This window comes from Acipenser ruthenus, chromosome 51, assembly GCF_902713425.1.
Source record: "Acipenser ruthenus chromosome 51, fAciRut3.2 maternal haplotype, whole genome shotgun sequence".
Classification (NCBI taxonomy): domain Eukaryota; kingdom Metazoa; phylum Chordata; class Actinopteri; order Acipenseriformes; family Acipenseridae; genus Acipenser; species Acipenser ruthenus.
Genome location: NC_081239.1, coordinates 8,308,513 through 8,329,906, shown reverse-complemented (window position 1 = coordinate 8,329,906; position 21,394 = coordinate 8,308,513). Strand labels below are relative to the sequence as shown.

General features: G+C 45.0%; 1 long non-coding RNA gene and 1 pseudogene across 1 annotated transcript; both read right to left on the bottom strand.

Moving 5' to 3' along the window:
• Positions 1-420: 420 nt before the first annotated feature.
• LOC117404732 (uncharacterized) lies at positions 421-12,252 on the bottom strand (annotated as a pseudogene).
• Positions 12,253-18,252: 6,000 nt separating this feature from the next.
• LOC117965843 (uncharacterized) lies at positions 18,253-20,907 on the bottom strand. The gene is made up of 4 exons (XR_009320036.1): positions 20,774-20,907; positions 20,129-20,245; positions 18,798-18,839; positions 18,253-18,368 (listed from the first exon to the last, which is right to left on the bottom strand). It is a non-coding gene; the product is annotated as an uncharacterized LOC117965843 (long non-coding RNA).
• Positions 20,908-21,394: the final 487 nt, after the last annotated feature.

Here is a 21,394-nt window from a genome sequence, read left to right as displayed (position 1 = left end):
CAATAGCGTGGAGTTTCTGACCGGGTACCCATTCATTCCAGAGCTCTACGCATCGGTTTGAATTGAGACCAGACGCTAGCAGCTTTTACCCCTTTCAAAAAAGGGTTCCCCAAATCCCTGTCCTGGGAGACCCCTCAATCTGTCACTTCTTTCTAACAGAGCGCCGAATTACGCAACTGAACTAAATTCGCTTACTAGACTTCAGAGCTATAATTATATATAGGATTTAAGATTTTTCTAGATAACTTAGAATCTGCAGAGATTTAACTAAGCAAATAATTTCAATTAAGGGTGTAGTCAAGTAATGAAGAGCTCAATTGGAATGAAAGCCAAACACTATCTTAAAAGACTGAACAGCAAGCAGCGCTGGATTCCTGGTGTACCTTCAGGGTACAAGAAAGCAATGGGAGGACACAAGAATCGAGATGCAAAAATCTTTATTGGGGTAGACAGCAAGATTAACATCTCCTGAATCCGACAGCAACAAGAATGACGAGCAGAACTCCGAGGAGAGCGGACGCCACGCCCAGCGCCGGAACCAAGGGGGAGTCACCTGAAATTCAAAACATGAGAGCTGAGCACTAGGACCCAGGGGAGCCACAAGACGCCTCCAATTACTGTAAGCGTTGCCTAGCAACTTCAAGAAATTCTACAAGTAAGCATGGAGGTCCTAAACATTAAAAAGTGAACTAACATTTGAACACCATCTTTATGCAAATTCATAAATTTTATTATTTGTTTGGGGGGGGGGGGGGGGGGGGGCGTGAGAAGTCCTCAATTTAAATAAATTAGTTTTGGCTACAAATTGCTGCATCCAGTTCTGAAGGACAATTATCAGAACTGATATTTCATACCGGCTATAGGATAGCGATTTAGCATCACAGGAATGGAAATAAGACCAGTTGGATAGTTTTGTCTATTCCTGTTTACACTAATATTTTAATAAGACACATACCCGAGCTGGTTACCTATACAGTCTGATCATGCTTCTAGTAAAAAATAAAAATAAATAAAACCACATACACCCCATCAAAAGCTTAGTGCTCCTTTAGCACCATCTAGTGGTTTATTACTGCAAACACTGGAAGTTAGTGGATTAGCAGACACTTCGCCAAAGCGACTTAGACTAGGGATGTGAACTCTGCTGCAGAGTCACTTCCAATAGGACCTTGTTTGTTTGGCGTCTCATCCAAAGGACGGATTACAAGGAGGTGAAGTGACTTATTCACGGTCACACACAGCGAGTCAGTGGCTGAGCCGGGATTTGAACCTCCTGCTAATCGACCCCCTTTAAGCTCTGGAGCAGCAAGCCTCATATACATTGAGAGGTTTTAGTTTGCATCCCTTCCAGAGGCAGAGCATCAGATGAGGAGGGTTAGAATTCAATGACCAGGATATTCAACAGAACTCTCTCAAGGTCTCACCTGCTGTTTGAAGGTCCAGGACTTGTCCTTCTGGTACCAATTGGACCGGCCCAGCAGAAATGTAGCCTCTGATCTGGCTGTATCGATACACACTACGGGCTGAGAGAAAGACAAAATTGAAACAACTCACCAGGGTACAGATAAAAGGACTATTGCCAGCTCCGAGGTTTGATATATAGATTTCTTTGGATTCATTTTACTGTAATGAAATGTTCAGGTTTAATGGTTTGGATTAAATTATTGCAACAGATATTGCATGAAAAGGCATCATTATAAACTCACTCAATGCAGAGAGCATTACCAGCACAATACAAAGAATCTCCTCTTACAAACACTCAAATAGAGAATTGTATATATTACACAGGAAGAAGGACCCTTCAGGATATTCAAATCTTAAATAGATTAGGCTTTGTATTCCCGTCACTCAATGATAGCAGCTTCAATACAGCAGCGTTGATGCTGTACTGCAGCTGGTCATGCTTGCTTGTATTACAGGACTGATCTCCAGATGCTCACCAGATCTCTGGGCTCCAGACACACAAGTCTTATTGCAGGTATCCTCCAGGTTGGGATCACAAACCACAGCCATGCAATGGAAATACACCTGGGGAGGGACAGAAGCAGCTCTCGTTAAACAGGAGAACACTGCCACACTGTGGCTGAAGTCAGTAGTGCATCAATCCCTCTTTTCTATTGAAGTTTAATAAAAGCATTCCTACTGAAGCACTTTGCATGGAGTGAATCGTCCCAGGTTCAAGTCAGAGAGGGGGCACTAACCTGTCTCCAGAAGGCAGAGTCCTTGCTAGACTGCTGTGCCCGCACCTCAAGCCTCTGGAGCTGGGGGGAGCTCCTGGTGAGAGTGCTGGCCGGCACTGGGTGGAAGTGGGTCCTGTACGAGTCTCCAGTGACCAGGCAGCTGCAGAGACAACAGGAGTCATGGCAAGCCGGCATTGAAAGCACAGCTGAATGGGTAGCGCTAGAGGACTAGCAGACCCCTCACCGGTCAGTGACCAGGTCCCATTGAGGGCTGGAGTCCAGTTCAGGGGTCAGTGTGGCCCAGCAGTCCTGCAGGATGAGGTGGTCAGTCTGGCTATGAGGCTGCTGGAGCTCAACCTGCAGAAACACGGGCTCCAGCAGAGACTGGGACACGGGGAACGCAGAGTAGAACTGGGAGTAGCTCACATCTAGAGGGGAGAAACAAAATTGTAGTCACTGCCGTGCTTTTGAAGCACTGGAGTTCAGGACTCCCTTCATAGCAAGGACAGGGGCTCATGGAAGTTGTAGTCTAATCTGGACAGTGGGCCAATGTGACCAGCTCTGGGAGTTTAGAATGAAGACTACAGAGCAGAATTTGACAAGTGGAAGTGAAGACAGTTCAACTCACCCCTGGCTAGCCGAGCCTTCAGATTCAGAACATCTCTGGGACTCTTGGCTGCAAAACAAAATAAGGATTTGGTAAAATGCTAAAAGGCTTTAAAAAAGACAGAGAGGGCTACCACACAACATGAAAAGCACATCCAGTTCAAAATGGACAGATCTCTAAAGAAATGTTCCATTTAAAATGCTCAGCTGAATCAGTAAATGCCAAGTAGAACATTTAGTGATTTTTGATGCAGCCAATGTTCAATGAAGACCTTGAAGTCATCTCGCTCTACACATTTAAATCAGTTAAATCAGCTGGCAGGTTCCTAAACGCAGCACAAACAATGGATCAAAGCAAACTGTTGAAGAGATTTTATATCCTTTAGTCCCAGGAGACAAGCCTGGTTCAGCTTGCTAGATACTCTGTACCTCTGCTCATAGGGTCATAAGACCAGAATTGCAGGGACCCAAGCCCCCGCACAGAGTAGGGGGCTGGAGCAGGGACCGCCTTCCTTTCAGCAGCCAGCGTCAGGGTGTCGTTGAGGGGGTAACGACAGCGGATCGTCAGCCTACGAGGTAACGACACACGGGTTTAGATCAGGGGCTGGAGTCGTGTGTAAAACGGACTGCATGGTCCAGCTGGGTAGTCCGGTTCAGGGCAAATGGGCTGTGTGATGTCACAGCCTATGACATCACCACAGTTTCCTGTGAACCGGGACTCCCTGTGCTTACCTGTATTCAGAGTCTCTGGTGATGACTGGAGCATTGGGTGGGAAAAGCGCTCTGGTATACAGCACCTCGTTCTCGTAGATCAGGTAGTTACCCACAATCTGAAAAACACAGAAGCCAGAACAGCATGCTGGCAATACAAAGCTGACCTCCCAATAGCAAAATCTAAAGACTACCAGACAGTTAATGCATAGTCAACCACTCCCCAGTTGCTTTGGATAAAAATGCTAAAAAAACAACCAAATGATCCAGTGCAGGTCTACCAGTGCCAGACCTGTATGAAGGACCATTGCCTTGACCCACAACACCACGCAGGAAGCCCCAGCTCACCTGGCTCCTGGTCCCACAGGTGTTCACCCCAAAGGTGAAGAGAGCCCTGGTCGAGTCAAACTCTTTGGGTTTGCAGGTCTTGTCCAGCAGGGTGGTCTTGCTGGGATCCACTACTGGTATGGGCTCCATGGTCACAGCCACCACCGTCACCACTCCGTTAGGAAAGCACACTGTGGCAGGGGAGGAGAAGAATGAATTAGAGACCAGACTGAATCAAGGCAACACCATGCTACCCCAATAACATCACCAGATCCTGCAAGTCAGAGGTCTACACTTCAAGCTGGACTAGTGTCATTCTCCTCAACTCCTTGTCCTACCCCTACCTCTTCACACCCAGCTTCCATGCAGCCAGATTGACTACAGTGCAACCATTTTTTGCTAGGACTTGCATGCAAGTTAAAAACAGGGTTCCCCAAAGGAATTCCAACACATTGATCAAGATTGCAATTAACTAAATATTTACAGTGGCAACAAGTGAATTCAACTTGTCAATTAAGTCGTCTCCAAAAACAAAAGGCTACTTAGAGTTCTTGTATCAGAGCTAGGATTCCCAACAGACATGAAAACTCAAGACCCTGAACTCTGCAACTAGATCAGCCATAAACTGGGGACCACTTCAAAAATCTGAAGGACATTCAAGAACAGAAGTCCCACAGGCTCAGAATGCATGGCAATAGGATCCTTGGAGTGGCTAGTTCTGGTGAGAAGCGTGGCCAGGACACTGCGAGGCGTCCACCACAGTGAAGGAGTCCTCCTCACCCAGCAGCTCCCTGGTTGGGATTGGGCAGCGTTGCACAAACTGCTTCTCAACCTGCAAGGTCTTGACGTTCCTCATGTTCAGCTCCACTCGAACGGTGAGGCCCCTCAGAGATGTCCTGAGAGGGAGGAAGCAGGGGACACGTCAAGGCTGGCAGTACCCTTGGAGCAACGTACTTTAAGTGAACAAGCATGGGGAGTTTGATACCTCTGAAACCAAGCATGCTGCCTCAGTTTGGGGGTGCATCTAGGAGTAGTGTTCAAAATGTATTAGAAAACAACAAGATTTGTCACTTAGATTTACCTACAGGAAAGCCTGCGTTGGTGTGAGAATTTCAGTCGGTAACAAATCAGTCCTACAGAGTGTAGCAAGATTAATGGCAACTAAAACTCAAACTAACCAACCCAATGGTCAATTCTCTGCATGGCTGGGCAGAGAAGTCCCTCGGTAGAGGCTACCAGTTGACCAAACAGTGCTAGCCCTGGATTCAACGTTGAACCCCTGGGAGATCCTCACCTCATAGATGTAGCCAATGCTAAAGAGTGGCAACTCGATGGTGATCTTGGGCTCAACGATGGTGTAGGGTAGAGGGCGGCTCCCAATGCAGAGCTCCCAGCTGGAGTCCATGTTGCCCGGGGTCACTTCGAAAACCACGCTGCGGTTCGTACAAAAGCCTTTGACATCAGGAAGATCTAGAGGGAAGGGATTGGTAGGTCGGTCAACAAATGTTGCTTTCAAAATCTCCACTTTGTAGTTTGGCATATTCTGTGTCCAACTGGCTTTGAAAAAAAACAGTTGGCGATATACAATTCAAGAGTGGTGGTACAATGCTGAAAACAGAAAAATCGATGCCACAATGTAGCCCATGTCAGATATGGGGTTGTTGCAAGTTGGGGAACCTGGCAAAGCTCTTACAGATCTAACTAGTCAAAGACCCCCCCCCCCCCCAGTTTACTTACTAACATCCTTCACATCGCACACAATAGCGGCCGGGTGAAAATATGGCTCATTCTGGGGGACAATGTTCAAGGTGTAGTTGATGTTCAAGGTGTACCTCCTGATGAGAGCCCCAATGTACTGCAGGAGAAAATTGGGTCAAAGGTTAGACAGAACCACCCCCCAAATCCTGGACTGTCACCTGCTGCAGACAGGCCATTCTCCAAGGCAGTGCATGATACAGTCCATGTGCAATTAGGTTTCCTGTATAATTCATGTTGCAGGTTTGTTCTAGAGTCTTCCCCTGTGACACATCATGGTCACGTGTATACAAGTTAAGCCATCTTTCACAGTGAACAGGAGGCTTTTTCCAATGGTATGGTTGTGTTCAATGGTTTGGTACCTCCTTATTCAAGTGGGGTTAATCCTCACCTCTGCAGAGACCAGCGGGTTGTTGAAGGGGACCTTCAGGACGAAGTCCTTGGTGCCGTTGGGATGCTGGACCTCGCTGATCTTCACGCCTCTGTTCTGGGCCTCAGGAAGGGTCAGGGGAACCCCGTTGAGGGTCAAGTTCTTCAGCTCGACGTCCGGCTTGAAGTTACCAAGGGTCACCGTGAAGCCCTTCTCACTCGGGACGGTGTCTGAGAACAGGGATAGAGAGAGATGAAGAGCAAGAAACATAACTGAACAGAGCTCTGAACCCCAGGACCGGGTGCAGCAGCAGGGCTAGTGCGAGTTTGTAACCCTGCTCAAACTCCTGATTATTTCAATAACAGACTTCATTGAGGGGAGCTCTGAACCCCAGGACTGGGTGCAGCAGCACTAATTTCTAACCCTGTTCACCTCCAAATTGCATGCTCCAAGGTTACACCAACAGTGCGGGGCTGTGGAGAGTACTCACTGTTGACCACATAAGGGGTCTCAGGGAGGTAGGGGGAGCGGGCTGGCTTGAAGGAGCGGTGCTGGGTCACCTCCCACAGGTCATCGGCCCATTGGTGCTCCAGGAAAAGGTCAATCTCATACATCTGGTTGTACTTGTTATCAATCACATGACTCTAAAGACAAAAAGTTAGATATGCAAATCAGTACAACATCTGACTGTGACCCTGAGCAAGTCACTTCTCCTTGTGCTCAGTCTTTCGGGGGAGACGTTGTTGCAAGCGACTCTGCAGCTGATGCATAGTTCACACCCCCTAGTCCAAGTCGCCTTGGATAAAAGCATCTGTTAAGAAACAAGACTTCCCCCTATATCCCCAGATTCTCATATGCAATAACTTATGCCAAGTAGTTAACAAGGGATTTCCCCCAGATACAGGGAGAAGTGACAAGCAATACTGCTGCCACTACACCCCCTTCTCCAGGGAGAAAGGGGCTTTTAATTGTTTAGCAAGATGCTTCTCTAAAGCAACTTGACGAGACTAGGGGTGTGAACTATGCCTCACAACTGCTGCAGAGTCACTTCCAATAGGGCCTCGTTTGTTTTACGTCTCATCCGAAGGACGGAGCACAAGGTGAAGTGACTCGCTCAGGGTCAGCGGCCAAGCCAGGAAAAAGCCCTTCTCTAAAAATCACCAAGCCTCCACAGACAGAGACCCAACCAGAGGGTCCCTGGCTATCTTACCTTGCGATACCCCCCCACAGCTCCGAAGGGAATGCGGATTTCCACTGCAGTGCGGTTGACTAGCAGCTGGTACCCCCTGCTGGTAGCAGCGACCTCATCCAGGCCCCTCCCCTCCACCCCCATTGTGATCCGTTTATCCAGGAACTTGGTGGGATGCAAGACCAGCGGGGTGATGAGCCTCGGGGTGACCCAGCTCAGGTAGGTGCCATCGAAAACAGAGGGGTCTGGAAAGAGATAACGGGAGGCATTTTGCCATGGTATACTATTCCCCCCCCCTCCCCCCTCCCCTTAAAAGTCAGATGACAAGATGTTTATGGTCTTAATGCATGGAAGATTAAGCACTTCCAAACACTAGAACCAGAACTAGTAAACTTTGGAGAATTTATGCAGTTTGACACTAGACTTAATATGTTAGGGTAGAGATTTAACATGGAGCTATGTCAGTCACATGTTCAAATATGAAAAGTTACACCCCATCCTCAAAAAGGAGGACAATGGCACTTAATGGGTTAATAGGTTGTGGAAGAATGAGTTCTACATAACACACAGTGCCACCAGGTGTCAAAGTGTTGCTATTGCAGCCAATGCAAAGTCAAGTGTACAATGCACTAGACTGTTCCACTTCAGTTCCCAGCTCAGGTAATGCTTCCAGACCATTAGCCCTCCTAGGATTGCTGTGCTCCTCGGTGACTCACTCTTGGCGCAGGCAGCTGAAGTGTCCACCAATAGCAGCATCCACCTCTGCTTGTAGAACACAGTGGCTCTGACTACTTCCACAGGGATCCCCGACACCTGAGGATAGAGAAGCGCGTTGGAGCAGAGACTGCGCCTCACTGGAGCAGAGCCCACAACGAGCCCCGCACCTCACTGGAGCAGAGACCGCGACAAGCCCCGCACCTCACTGGAGCAGAGACCGCGACGAGCCCCGCACCTCACTGCCCCCTCAAGACCCCCCCTGTTCAGACTGTGCTTGTAGATCTCCCGATCCGCCCCTCCTGCTCTGGACTCTCCTGACCTCAGCACCACATTACTGGATCCTCAGCTGATGCATTATTGCACCACTATAGACACAACTTGCTGTAATCTTCACTTGTAGCATCCTACAAGTATTTTGAAGTGTGGTTTACAGAAAGTGCAAATATGAATCTTGCATTTTAACACCCGTCAGTCACCTTGGATAAAAAGGAGTCTGCAAGTCATTCCTAGACTAATATTATGACATCCTGCAATACAAAACACTTGCATAGATCTAAATTGTTCACAAGATTAAATTGGGCTAGATTTTACTCCTAGTCATATGCAAAATTGAGAAGGCAGCTATAGTCAAATTAAATTCAGAAAATTAAGTTGATTGCAAGAGATTTAACTTTAAATCCATCAATATTAAAATGCCAAGCTCGTAATATCCCATTTTTTGCCTCTATTTCTGAAGAGCCTTCGGACGCTCGCACACAAAAGGACGCTATTAAATAATGGAAGCTGGTTTGGGATCACAGTATTTTAAGAACGCACCAGCAGCACCTCGGACATGGGCATGCCGTAGGGCGACCTGAAAATGACGCGGCTGGACGTGGAGTTGACGAGGTATCCTGCAGTACGGGCGTCCGCTGCGGTCATGGTTTTGGGGGGCATCCCGGTCTTGTGGAACACCACCTGCCACACGGACATCACCGCTCCCTGGGCCTGCAGAGCAACACAACGAAAAGCCAGCCGAGACCCAGAGCCATTCGGGAAGCTGCAAGAGGTGCAGTTCAGAGAGTGTCCACAAGAGGCACTGCAAGCACTACAGAAAGAAACCTCTACACCAGAGGCATCAAACTCCACTCGAGGGACAGTGCCCATTCCAGCTTCTCTCAATGAACTTACTTGAGCCAATTGAATAGGGTTAATATTTTTGCATTGTCTTAGTGGATTTCAAAAAAAAAAAAATTTGAGGTACACTACCTATACAAACAGAGGCCCGGGAGAGATGTTAATGTGTCCGATTAATCAAATGAAACCAAGTGCTTCAGAGCTGTGGGTTGAAGACACTGTGGCCATCCAGGAACAGTTTGACACCCCTGCTCTACACCCGCCCCCACCCCATCCTGGGGACCCCCTGCATCTGCAGATTCCCATTCCAACCAGTTTATCAATTGCTTACACCCTTCACTCATCTAATCGTGCTTAAACCTGCAATTGTCCTCAGCTTAAGTTACTTCTAAAAGTTGAATACACTGCCAGCCATTTAGATGCTGAACAATTAAAGAAGTCTTAAGCCAATAGTTCAATTGAGTGCTCAGGCAGAATTAAACAGACACAAGGGGTCCTCCAGGACCTGGGAAGCCCTGTACCCCCCCCCACCCCCCATCCCAGTTGAAAGTTCACTCACTATGGAGAGAGCCGCTTCCCAGTCCTCCTTCTCCAGTCCTTCCTGAGCGATGACCGGGACATTCTTCCTGACAGACACCTGGGGGCAGGAGGTTTGAACAGCAGGGATTGGAGCCAGACTCCCCATGCATAGCAGGCACAGACGTGCCTGGTTTTGTGACAAGCTTGTTACCTAGGCACACTGTGGCTAAAATCAAGCTCACAGTAAAACCTGGACCGGAAGTGAAACTGCTATGCAACAGGAATCGCGTTTACCCCTGAAGTGTAACTCCATTAGTTAGAATAATTTAACAGACACCCTTATCCAGGGCGACTTACAATTGTTACAAGATATCGCATTATTTTTATATACACTTACCCATTTATACAGTTGGGTTTTTACTGGAGCAAACTAGGTAAAGTACCTTGCTCAAGGGTACAACAGCAGTGTCCCCCACTAGGGATTGAACCCACAACCCTCCAGTCAAGAGTCCAAAGCCCTAACCACCACTTCACTGCTGCCCAGGGAGCAAAATAAGACTCCCAATGCAAAGCAGTTTGATCCAATCCTGGTTTTACTACAATTGACACCCAAGGTTGTTACCTACACACTGTGGGTAAAATCAAGCTGATCATAAAACCTGGAATGGGTGAAACTGCTATGCAATAGGAGTCATTTTCATCCTTAAATCACTAGGGTGCGATTGATCTATTAATAGGAGCAGATACATTGCTCAATTGTGAACCCTAGTTTCGGGGGTCCCCTTCACCTCCATGTAGTTATCCTCACAGACGATCTCACGGGGGTTCCAGGGGCTCTCCGTGCTGCAGGACAGGGAGAAGGGGTAGACCGTCTCTGCCCAGAGAGTCCAATCTCACAAAGCGGTACTGGAGCGCATAGGAGACGTCATTCTAGAGAGAACGGAGAAAGAACCGGTTGGTACTGGAGACTTCTTCACAAGTGGCATACGGGGCTAGGACTTCCAAAAACAGGGTGGATGACAAGACCATTGCACCCCTAAAAGGAATTGGAGACCATTTCTGAGATGGTTCACCTCTTTCAATTGAAAGGAACTTAATGCACCAAACAGACTTCAAATGAATGCGTTGCCATTGCGAGATGTTTACCTGCTGATTGCAGACTTGATGAACATTGTAATTGATAAAGGGAACAGGACTATATAGATGCATGTGTTTTTTTTTTCAGTTCCCTGTTGCTGTGTACGAGAGTGTAAAGTGGGTTTTTTTACTGCAGTGACGTACTCACCACGCTCTCCACGTGACAGGCCAAGAACGACGCTCTGAAGATCAAGTCTCCGGGAAGGTTGAAGGAATACGTAAACCCGCACGCCGCTGCGTAGCTGTCATTCAGCGGGTAAACCCCGCTTCTATCTGGAGGGGGGATAAAAATGAAGGAGAACAACGCAACGGGGTACCGAGCAAATCCCATAGGGATTGAAATCATTTCAGAGATTCCGTTTATCTGTGGCACTCTTAACCAGCCAACAAGAGTTTCCTTTAAATTACTTTAATTCTGATACCCCACAAGGTTTTTATTAACAAAAAGAGACCCAATGCTTTACCCTATACTCAAAACCCGAATGCCCGCACAGCTGCCGTTTCTTAAACCGACCCAACTTACCGATGACGTCAAAGCGAAAGTTACTGCCGGCAAACTTGCCATTGGTTGACATCCAGAAGTACCGATCCCGGCACTCGGTCACAAAGTTACCTGAAGTCAGAGATGAACGCACAGAGCCGCTCCGTTATTTAAGAACACCGGCAACACAAAGTCACACACCATATTAAATAGAATAGATAAAACGTTTTGTAAGTTGGCTATATAGCGTTTCATAAGCCTAAACAAAGCTGCCAATTCAATCGATTAATAGAATACTCATAACTTGAACCAACTACAGCGTTCAGGAAGTCTAAACGTTACATGCCAAATCATCAAGGGCGAGTTCCCAGTTCAATTAATTCTCTTCATTAAGCATCCCGAGTGACTCAATTATCTGATCTGCCCCGAGAGCCATCACCCTTTTATTCTGTATACAAGGGCGGTCAATCAATTTATTAAACATATCTGCTAATACTGTGATAGACATAATACACAGATTCCAGTTAGCGGGAGTCCTGGACTAGCCCAACTGGATAACATTAAATACCCCAACATTAGTGTAGAGCTGGGTTTGTGAACCCAAGACACACAAGTACCACATGAACCCAAGTGATACAGATATATTACACTGCAGACTGGAGATTGTTCTGCGGCGTGAATATTGATCTTACCCGACAAGTCCTGAGCGACCAAGCCAGCCGGCAACACCGCGCATAACCAGGCAACTCTGGAACAATAATAATCACATATACATGTGAATTCATAGACATCCGGCACACTCATCCGCAGGAGCCAGTTAACTGAAGTAGAATGCTGAAATTCAAATTAACTTAAACAGACCAAGGACTATGCTAAATTGTTAATTATTTTAAATGTGCACAGATATAGGGGTTGGTAGAATTGTTTGAAAATGTGATAACCACAATCCACGAATAGTGAGACAATATCTATATCTATCTTAAAATCTAATTTAAAAAAATTAAACTCACCCTAAAAGCAGCCTGAACCCCATCTCAATACGATTTCTCCAGCCGTGTCCACCACAGATTAGCAATCACTAACAAAACCTCGCTTCTCTACCACAGAAAGAAGCCGCTGCGCTCGCTCGCTTGGTGGGACGCGGCGCGCCCCGGGGTTTATAAAGCCCTCAGAATCGCACCGCTTCCGATCACAGCACCTGACTGAGATTGAACTGAAGAGTCAACACGTGGTCTTAATCACGCGTGATTAACTGCTGATCGGGAGTCCCCAGTTACCATCATCATCATCATCATCATCATCATCATCATCATCATCATTAGCAGTATTTTGTTTTCTGAGTTTAATTTAATTAATGACGCAATGCGGGTCGATTTCCTCAATTGATCCTCCAGAGCGCGCAATGGGTCGGAATTGCTTGATCAATCCCACCTGCTATCGCTGCCGAGACCCAGCGTCTCCAGTACATATACTCGGGTCGGGTCCGGTTAAACGATGTCGGTGGTGTTGAGGTGTCGTGGTTATTCGGGCAATCAGCGTGGAGGACAGATACAATAGCCATCGCGCTCTTTTTACAGTAAGTGCAGTCTTATTTATGTTTTTTAAAAAAAATCTTATTTAAATTAGGAGGTAGTTGATATATATATATATATATATATATATATATTAAATATATATTAAATATATATGTGTGTGTGTAAACTAGAAACACTTTTTTTTTCCTTCCCCCTTTGTGTGTGTGACTGTGTGTCGAGCACTTTGTTTGGGAAGCTTAACTTTATTATTTTCCAACGGTGACAACATTCAAACATTAATAACATTCAAAAGTACTAGCCTACAGATGCCTTGGACCAGACTGCACCCAGCTACCTCCCGACCCTCATCTCTCCCTACACCCCCACTCGACCTCTCCGCTCCGCCTGCACTAGAAGACTAGCTCCACCTCCGCTACGCTCCCCTGCCTCCAGAGCCCGCTCCTTCTCCACCCTCGCCCCGCAGTGGTGGAATGACCTTCCTACAGATGTCAGGACTGCCCAGTCCCTGACCACATTCCGGCGCCTCCTTAAGACTCACCTCTTCAAACAGCACCTGTAGAACTCCTCCGTTTGTATCCTGGGACACTATCACCCTTCATGTAAATGTGCTTTATTTTGCTCTTATCTGCCCCCTATTTTACTGTATTTAATCCTGTACTTCAGAATACTGTAATCTGCCAAGTGTTTAACCTGTAGTATTTTGTACTTAATCACATCCTGATGTAACTATCACTATTTAATCATATCCTGATGTAACTTTCACTATTATCTGCTGTATTGAATTGTGGTTTGTCACACTTGAACAAAAGTTATTGTATTTCTTGCTTTTATTGTATTACTTGTATTGTAACACTTGAAATGTATTTGCTTGCGATTGTAAGTTGCCCTGGATAAGGGCGTCTGCTAAGAAATAAATAATGTCTTTTAAAAACCTATTAATATCTTTCTTAACCAAACTAATAGTTAACTTTTTTTTCTTCGCTGTTTGTTGTTCAAATGGTATCCAATTAATATTGGAGAGTGACTCAAGAGGAGAAAAACTGACAAACTTAAACGCCCGCATCCAACCTGTCCGTACGTTTGAATTGGTGCACTTCGTTGTAATAATGATTTGGTATAATTCTGTTTGGGGGGGTGGGTAGTAGTAGTAACCTGTACCTTAAAGGGTTAATTTTAATTGTTCCTTTCCCCTCACACGATTAGCGCATACCCTGCAGCGCGCTCGTTACACGGACCCGTCTAGACTAACGCTGAAGTCTCTCTTCCAGATTCGCACTGCTGTGCGCGGCGCTTCTCGTGGACGCTGACGCGCTCTGTAGTCTTCATTCTAAACTCCCGAAGCTGAACACATTGGCCAACGGATTAGACTACAACTCCCATGAGCCTCTGTCCTTGATATGAAGTGAGTCTTGAACTCAAGTGCTTCAAAAGCATAGTTGCAGCGTGTTCACAGTTTTGTAAAATACAAGTTCAACCAACCGTGGCTAAAAGATTTCCCCTGGTTTAAGTTTGACAATGTTTTAAAAAAATCCATGTTGTGCCCGTTTTATCAGGATGCAGGGGAACTGATGGCAGGATAGACTGCATTTTAACAGGGAGCCAGGAGTTCAAACATGAAAATATCTTAAACACAGCGCTTCAAAACGACACGCAGTGTGCGGAGAGGCAGCTCAGCGCCTTCTGAGGAACATGCGAGCAGGCAGCTAAAATAAATAAATAAATAAATAAAACGTTAACCATTTTAATTGTGTTGATGCAAAAGAATTAAACTGCACACGTGTTATGTAAGAAAGAAGTAACAAAAAGATCTGTAGACATTCAACAATACATTTAAGCAAAACATGTTTATTATTATTATTTGTGTGTGTGTCCCTAAATGTCAGTGCGCGTCAAGCACTTATATTTAATCTCGCTTATAATTGCTGGTCATAGCTTTTAGTTGGTCAAAGCAAGTATTTTTTAATACAGTGCTATTTGAGTATTTAAAATATGGTTCTCTTCCAAATTAAAATATCAGCAACGGTGTGTTAATTAAACGAAGCGCCTGACGCCGCTCGGAACTTTGGCATTTTTAAATCCTAACGGTCTCTGCTCAGCGGAGTGGAATGTTCAGGAGCCGGTTGCCTAGCAGCGTCTCCGCCTCCTTCTCTGCCCCGCCCCCTCTCTCCCTCTCTCGTTGCTCCAGCTAGGAGTTCACATTCAGCTTCCTTAGATTATATAGCGCCATTCTTTACTAACTTTTACAAATGAGCTTATTGGAGGCTTCGTGTTTTTAAGATGGTTCAGGTGCAGTCCGGTCAGACTGACTGGAGCATCATTACAGTATACCGCACTGCGCTCGGCTTTGTGTGGAGGCTGATACACAAAATACACACTGAGACACAAACACACACTGAGACAAACAAACTGAGACACACACACACAGGTACAATTATGTTATGTTAGAGGCAAGTTAAATATTTAACTAAATGTTATGTATTTAAATATTTAGCTAAATGTTAAATCTAGTTAAGAGATTTAAGATGTATTTAAATATTTAGCTAAATGTTAAATCTACTTAAGAGAGATTTAAGATTTATTTAAATATTTAGCTATCAGTGACTTCACACACCTCCGTGATCTCACACACATCGGTGATCTCACACACCTCAGTGACCTCACACACCTCAGTGACCTCACACACCTCAATGATCTCACACACCTCCGTGATCTCACACACCTCCGTGATCTCACACACCTCAGTGATCTCACACACCTCAGTGATCTCACACACCTCCGTGATCTCACACACCTCCGTGATCTCACACACCTCAGTGATCTCACACACCTCCGTGATCTCACACACCTCAGTGATCTCACACACCTCAGTGATCTCACACACCTCAGTGACCTCACACACCTCAGTGACCTCACACACATCAGTGATCTCACACACATCAGTGACCTCACACACATCAGTGATCTCACACACATCAGTGATCTCACACACAGGTCTCAGCTGTTGGTGTTCTGAGCTGGCATCAGTGTAGATATTATTTTCTGAGCTGAGCTGAGCTTTCATGGCATCGGAGATCTTGTTTTTTTTTGAGCTGGCATGGCACAGAGATGTTAGTTTCTAAGCAAATAAATGACTTCATACAGCACAGATATACAGCTAGCTTATGTAATTTCCTTGCCCAAATTTGGTCTCATTTCCCTAGCATGATCCATGGTGTGAGACAAAGCATATTAAAAGTGAACATTAAACATTAAAAGCGTTTCTTCTTCACTTTACCAATGTCAGCAGAAACCCGGATACTATTGATCATGCTAGTTTAACTGATCGCCTTGAAAGTTGGATAGGGCTTTCAGGAACTGTTTTAGACTGGTCATATCTTATGGACAGGCAGAATTTTGTTTCAATAGCAGACTCTGTATCACAATTATCCACTATCTCCTGTGGTGACCCCAGGGCTACATTCTTGGCCCCTTACTATTCTCCTTATACATGCTACCATTGGGCATGATTATCCATAAACACCATGTACATCTTCACTGTGATGCTGACGACACACAACTTTACATCTCTGTGAAACCTGGGGATATATCAGTTGTCTCCACCCTAATTGCATGTCTGTTGGAGGTGGAAAGCTGGATGTCCCAACATTTTTTGCAGTTAAATTCAGGTAACTGTAGTTGGAGCAGAAATTGGAGTTGGTAAATTCTATAAAAACTAATTTAGGTAAATATAATTCAAATATAAATTCCAAAGCCAGAAACCTGGGATTTGTAATTGATTCTGATTTATGATTTGAGGGTCATATTCACAATACCACTAAAGTGTCCTTTTATTATTTATGTAACATTGCCAAGATTAGGTCTTTTTATCATTGCCTGATGCTGAGAAGCTAATTCATGTGTCTGTGCTGTGTGTCTGTACTGTATGTGTGTCAGTGTGTCTGTGCTGTGTGTCTGTACTGTATGTGTGTCAGTGTGTCTGTGCTGTGTGTCTGTACTGTATGTGTGTCAGTGTGTCTGTGCTGTGTGTCTGTACTGTATGTGTGTCAGTGTGTCTGTGCTGTGTGTCTGTACTGTATGTGTGTCAGTGTGTCTGTGCTGTCTGTCTGTACTGTATGTGTGTCAGTGCTGTGTATCTGTACGGTATGTGTGTCAGTGTGTCTGTGCTGTGTGTCTGTGCTGTATGTGTGTCAGTGTGTCTGTGCTGTGTGTCTGTACTGTATGTGTGTCAGTGTGTCTGTGCTGTGTGTCTGTACTGTATGTGTGTCAGTGTGTCTGTGCTGTGTGTCTGTACTGTATGTGTGTCAGTGTGTCTGTGCTGTGTGTCTGTACTGTATGTGTGTCAGTGCTGTGTATCTGTACGGTATGTGTGTCAGTGTGTCTGTGCTGTGTATCTGTACTGTATGTGTGTCAGTGTGTCTGTGCTGTGTGTCTGTACTGTATGTGTGTCAGTGTGTCTGTGCTGTGTGTCTGTACTGTATGTGTGTCAGTGTGTCTGTGCTGTGTGTCTGTACTGTATGTGTGTCAGTGTGTCTGTGCTGTAAGTGTGTCAGTGTGTCTGTGCTGTGTGTCTGTGCTCTATGTGTGTCAGTGTGTCTGTGCTGTGTGTCTGTACTGTATGTGTGTCAGTGTGTCTGTGCTGTGTATCTGTACTGTATGTGTGTCAGTGTGTCTGTGCTGTGTGTCTGTGCTCTATGTGTGTCAGTGTGTCTGTGCTGTGTATCTGTGCTGTGCGTCTGTACTGTATGTGTGTCAGTGTGTCTGTGCTGTGTGTCTGTGCTGTATGTGTGTCAGTGTGTCTGTGCTGTGTGTCTGTGCTCTATGTGTGTCAGTGTGTCTGTGCTGTATCTGTGCTGTGTGTGTGTCAGTGTGTCTGTGCTGTGTATCTGTACTGTATGTGTGTCAGTGTGTCTGTGCTGTGTGTCTGCACTGTATGTGTGTCAGTGTGTCTGTGCTGTGTGTCTGTACTGTATGTGTGTCAGTGTGTCTGTTCTGTGTATCTGTACTGTATGTGTGTCAGTGTGTCTGTGCTGTGTGTCTGTACTGTATGTGTGTCAGTGTGTCTGTGCTGTGTGTCTGTACTGTATGTGCGTCAGTGTGTCTGTGCTGTGTGTCTGTGCTGTGTGTGCATCAGTGTGTCTGTGCTGTGTGTCTGTACTGTATGTGTGTCAGTGTGTCTGTGCTGTGTATCTGTACTGTATGTGTGTCAGTGTGTCTGTGCTGTGTGTCTGTGCTGTGTGTGTGTCAGTGTGTCTGTGCTGTGTGTCTGTACTGTATGTGTGTCAGTGTGTCTGTGCTGTGTGTCTGTACTGTGTGTGTGTCAGTGTGTCTGTGCTGTGTGTCTGTACTGTGTGTGTGTCAGTGTGTCTGTGCTGTGTGTCTGCACTGTATGTGTGTCAGTGTTTCTGTGCTGTGTGTCTGTACTGTATGTGTGTCAGTGTGTCTGTGCTGTGTGTCTGTGCTGTATGTGTGTCAGTGTGTCTGTGCTGTGTGTCTGTACTGTATGTGTGTCAGTGTGTCTGTGCTGTGTGTCTGTGTGCATAACCAATGGAACAGGCCCCGCCCCCAGCCCTGCTGAATTCTACAGAATAAGAAGCAGAGACACAGAGAGGGAAGATGTTTCCTATTTTATTTGTTTCTAGACTACATTAGAGGAATTGCAGTTCCAACAAGAAGCCTCTGCTTTTAAACAGGCGAGCGATTCTCCTCATCTACTGCACGCCTTCTCCTGAAAAAAAAAAAACACCACAAGCTTGAAATAGAAGAATAACACTGATACATTATAAAATGCATTTAAGTAGAGGAGATTATATGGAGCGAATGGCCTCTTCTGGCTGGTATTATTATTATTATTTATTTCTTAGCAGACGCATAAACGTATACATTATAAACTACATTCAAATACAAAGTCACATGAAGTCAGACCCCAGGCAAGTCTGTTACAAGGATCTGCCCGCTTCCTAGAAAATATTTACATTTCTACTGATGGAGTCGCCTGCCTCGCTGAAGCCACGTTGCTGCTGTTTGTCAAAATGTTCACAATGAAGAATGTTACAGTTGCAGGGATGATGTCACTGAAACAGTTGGAGTAACATGTGGGGACTGAGAACTGCATTTAAAAAAAAGAACAAAAACCCGGACACTTTAAAAGACGTACCTTCACCCTGTGCGAATGGAGGAAGAATCAGGATAAAGGGACCTTTTGATGCAGATCAAAAGAAATACAAAGAGCTGTGAGGGCTATGTGGAGAAAAACTGGACTACAAATTCATATGCATATTTTTTATAATTATTTTCGTGTTTTCAAAATGGAAAATCCACCAAACGAAGATAGTCTTAAACAAACAAAACAAAAATTCTTAAAAGTTTATTTATTTCAAATGTTCTTGCCTTATTTGTTAATTTGCCAGACAGACACACACACACACACAGACACACACAGACACACACAGACACACAGACACACACACACACACACAGAGACACACACACACACACACACACAGACACACACACAGACACACACACACACACACACACACACACAGACACAGACACACAGAGACACACACACACACAGACACACACACACACACAGAGACACACACACACAGACAGAGACACACACAGACACACACACAGACACACACACACACACACAGACACAAACACACAGACACAAACACAGACACACACAGACACAAACACAGACACACACACACACAGACAGACAGACACACACACAGACACAGAGACACAGACACACACCCACACACACAGAGACACACACACACACAGACAGACAGACACACACAGACACACACACACACAGTAATAACAGTCAATAAAAACATCTTGATGCTTATTTTCTAAACACGGCACAATTTAAACACTATTAAGTGTTTAAAAACTAAACACTTTGAATATGTAAAAAATAAAGTTTAAATTATACACCTGTTCAGACAGCACCTGTAAAACCTCACAGCTCTACCTCTCTGGACTACATGACACCCAAACTCGCATGTTCATTAACTCCCACTTATCTGCCTCCTGCCTTGCTGCTCCCTGCTATTGCTCCTAGTTAGATCTGAATATAAATCCTGTATTTGAATTCAACTGCACTGGAACTGGATATCTGCAGTAGTATTTTGTATAGCGGCTGCTCCTCTACTGCACTTCCAGCACTCCTATCTGATCCTGCTCATAACTGGAACTGGATATCTGCAGTAGTATTTTGTATAGCGGCTGCTCCTCTACTGCACTTCCAGCACTCCTATCTGATCCTGCTCATAACTGGAACTGGATATCTGCAGTAGTATTTTGTATAGCGGCTGCTCCTCTACTGCACTTCCAGCACTCCTATCTGATCCTGCTCATAACTGGAACTGGATATCTGCAGTAGTATTTTGTATAGCTCTTTAATCAACAGATTTGGGGTCTGTGTGGAATGCAGGTCTCCTGTAGATTTAAACACTTTAAATGACGTACCTCTTCCCTCAGGCAGCACTGCGGGTTCATTGCCAGCTTCTCTTTTGCCTCTAAAATAATCTGCTATATTATAGCTCGGTAGCTTATTCGGAGCTACAAAAAAAAACGTCTCCACAGCTGAAACAAAGCAAGAAAACTTGTCAGCACTGTTCTGGAGAGTTCGACAACACATTCCTACAGGTCACACTCACAAGTCACAAAAGTACAAATCAAAGGCCTTTTGGAGAAGAGAAACAGCAATACTAAACTACTATAGTGCTAAAACTATAGGTAAAGATATCATATTAACTGTAGTTTTTATACAGTAAACACTATAATGGAAACCGCATTGAAATAGTACTACCATAGTAAAAGAAATAGGAACATGATGGTACAGTGTTGGATTACATTATAGATACCACGGTTGTGAAACTACTTTTAGAAATCAAATAAAGTCCCGTAGGATTCCCATGGTGGTGCTACAGTAGGCTGTTGCATTATAGTACCATTAATAGCGCATGATGGTACTGGAGCAATCTAGGTAAAGTCCCAGCTTGCTTGCTTGCTCAAGGGTACAGCAGCAGCAGAGCTACCCTGCAGAAACATCTTGGATCAATGTGCAATTCTTTGAAAGAATATAGAAAGAGATGGTAGGATTGTACTCACAGCTGCAGAGGAAAGCCAGGGCGGAAATTAGCACCAGAGTCTTCATCTTGTCTGCTGGTCTCGGGCTGTTCAAGTCGGTGAAGTCAGAGCAGAGAAGCAACCGTATTTATACAGGAATGGGGCTCTGAAGCGAACTCTGTTATCATAATTGTTTGCAAGAATTTGCATAAAAGACAAAATATCTGCAACATTGCATCAATGAGACAGGTGACCTCACCAGCATATCTCATCATGTAAATACTGTAGACGAAGCGGGCTGATGTTTGTCATAGAATTGCCTGGGGTCTGACTTCATGTGACTTTATATTTGAATGTAGTTTATAATGTATACCAGCGAGAAGATGCCATTCGCTCAATATAATCTCTATTTCAATGCATTTTATAATTTACTCTTATTCTTATTATTACTCATTTAATTGGCTTACTGGAAAATAATTCCTTTGAGGGTTTCTGTGATGTCATAAACTACAAGTCAGTTTGCTTGAGTAGCTTAAAACAGTGTTTCTCAACCCTGGTCATGGGGACCCCACTGTCTGTCTGTCTGTGTCTCTGCTGGTTTTTGTACCAACTAAGGAACTGCTTTCAATGACTTATCGAAGCATTAATTGAAAACAATTTGCA